Source organism: Quercus robur, chromosome 8 (assembly GCF_932294415.1).
Source record: "Quercus robur chromosome 8, dhQueRobu3.1, whole genome shotgun sequence".
NCBI lineage: Eukaryota > Viridiplantae > Streptophyta > Magnoliopsida > Fagales > Fagaceae > Quercus > Quercus robur.
The window spans coordinates 59,358,075-59,361,068 of NC_065541.1; the positions used below are offsets into that span (position 1 = coordinate 59,358,075).

Sequence of the window (2,994 nt, forward strand, 5' to 3'; positions counted from 1 at the left end):
AAAGTTGAGTAATGACTAATTTACTTTGACTATTTGACTAGTTTGAGACTTGTGAATAGTTTTTTTAATTTTGTTGAATGTGACTTGGGATTTGTGAGTGGTTGTTGGCTATGTGACTTGGTCAATACATTAACATTAAAGACAATAAAAATATAAAATATTTAAAAAATTGTAAACTTATAAATTAAAGAATTGTAAAAAAATCACTTAACAACAATAATTAATATATTTATTGTATTAGAAAAAAATATGTCAAATGAACTTATAGTTTATTTTTTGTTCTTTTGCTAGTACTATGGATAAATTCGTAATAAGGAAATCCCGTAGGCCGCAAGATTCATCTTCTACTCAAGATGCAGATCTTACTCAAGATTCATCTTCTACACAAGATTTATCTTCTAAGCATGGTCGTGTTGATGTGAACAATCTTCCTTCAGACCCTGGGCTACGAAAAAAGATTTCATTTTATCATCCTAATGATCGAGATGAAATTAGAAGATATTATTTACAAAAAAAACCATGTCAACCACATGGACATGATTTTCCTCAAACAAAAATTGGTGGACTTACGCGTCGATTTAATCCTAAATGGTTTAAAGAGTATGAAAGTTGGTTGGAATATAGTATTGAAAAGGATGCTGCATATTGTTTATATTGTTACCTATTTAGACAAGATGTTGGTATGCAATCTGGAGGTAACAGTTTTGTGACAAAGGGATTCAATAGTTGGAATAAGAAAGAAAAGCTAGACCTACATGTTGGAGGTGTTAATAGTGCACATAACCAAGCTCTTAAGAATGGTGAAAATCTAATGAAGCAAAATCAACACATTCAAAGTGTTTTTGTTAAGCAGTCAAATCAAGATAAAATTGAATATTGGACTCAATTAAATGCAGTAGTTGATTGCATAAGATTCCTTTTACATCGGGGGTTAGCATTTCGTGGTCATGATGAATCTGATGATTGAAGTGATAAAGGAAATTTCCTTGAGCTTCTACAATTTTTGGCAGATCATAATGATGTTATTAATGAAGTGTTGCAGAAAACTCCAAAAAACAGCAAGCTAACCCATCCTGATATTCAAAAAGACATTGTGAATGCAGTTGCATATAAAACTACTGATGCCATCATTGAAGATCTTGGCAGTGGGTTCTTTTCAATTTTAGTTGATGAGTCCCGTGATATCTCAATAAAAGAACAAATGGCTGTTGTTTTGCGTTATGTGGACAAAAAGGGAATTGTTACAGAGTGATTTCTTGGTATTGTACATGTAGCAGATACCTCCGCTTTGTCTCTAAAAGCTGCAATTGAATTTTTATTCAATAAATATGCATTGAGTTTGTCAAGACTACGTGGGCAAGGTTATGATGGGGCCAGTAACATGCAAGGTGAATTCAATGGTCTTAAAACTTTAATTCTGAAAGAGAATAAATTAGCATTTTATGTCCATTGCTTTGCTCATCAACTTCAGTTGACTCTTGTAGCTGTTGCTAACAAACATACTGATATTGCTGAATTTTTTAGCTTGGTTAGTAAAATAGTCACTATTGTTGGAGCTTCTTGTAAAAGACGAGAGTTTTTACGAAATGCACAACTTGCCAAAATCACAAAAGCATTAAACTTAGGTGAACTTGAAAGTGGGTAAGGTTTGAACCAAGAGACAAGTCTTAAACGTGCTGGTGATACACGTTGGGGATCACATTATAGGACAATCCTCAACTTGATTTTGATGTTCTCTTCCACAGTTGATGTGCTTGAGATGATTGAAAAGGATAGCCTACTTTCTAAGCAAAGAGTTGAAGCTCGATCTATTTTAAGGTTAATTCTATCTTTTGAATTTTCCTTTGCCTTACACTTGATGAAAAATATTTTGGGGATCACAAATGAGTTGTCAATAGCATTGCAAAAGAAAAATCAAGATATTGTAAATGCTATGACACTTGTCAGAGTGTCTAAGCAACAATTGCAGATGATGAGAGATGATGAATGGGAAGCTCTATTAACTAAAGTATGCACATTTTGTAGCAAGCATGATATTCCTATCTTGAACATGGAAAAAATATTTGTAGTTGGTGTGAGGCCACGATGCAACGCCCCACAAATTATAAATTTACATCACTATCGTGTTGATCTATTCTTTGAAGTCATAGATCTGCAACTTCAATTGCTTAATAATCATTTTTCAGAGGTGACTACTGAGTTGCTACTTTGTATGGCTTGCTTGAATCCAAGTGATTCGTTTTTGGCTTTTGATATACAAAAATTGACCCGTCTTGCAAAGTTTTATCCATCTGATTTTTCTGAGACAGATGTATTGGCACTTGATAATCAACTTCAGACTTACATTGTTGATATGCGCTCCAATGATGAGTTTTTAGAGCTTAAAGGAATTGGGGACCTTGCTAGAAAGATGGTGGAGACAAATAAGGATGTTATATATCCATTGGTATATTTGTTTGTGAAGTTAGTTTTGACCCTTCCTGTTGCGATTGCAATAGTGGAAAGAAATTTTTCAGCAATGAAATATATCAAGAATGAATTGCACAATCGAATGGGGGATCAGTGGTTGAATGATTGTTTGGCTGTATACATTGAAAAAGATATAGCTTGTAGGATTGATAATAAATCTATCATGCAACGGTTTCAAAATATGAAACCTCGTAGAAGACAATTATAGAATTTCATGTTTTTTTTTTTTTTTTGTGTGATATTGATATATTCAAGTCTCTTTTGTTTTAGATTTTATATAATTTATGTTTCTTATTGACCCCCCCTGGACAAAAATCCTAGAGTCGCCCTTGATTGGGTTGGCTGGGTATACCTAGCCCTAACCATGACATGGGACACTTCTTCTGGGGATAATTGTAGAAATCCACCTTAAAAACTTTGGGAGTATTTTCACTTTGTATGGTAAACTATATGAAAACTTACAATTATCATCTTAATTGTATCAAATAATTTTACAAATTATACCCTATAACCTAATTGACCACC

At 33.2% G+C, this 2,994-nt stretch overlaps 1 pseudogene; it reads left to right on the forward strand.

Annotated features, from left to right (window-relative positions):
- Positions 1–295: 295 nt before the first annotated feature.
- On the forward strand, positions 296–2,677 carry LOC126696550 (uncharacterized; annotated as a pseudogene).
- The last annotated feature ends 317 nt before the right edge of the window (positions 2,678–2,994 follow it).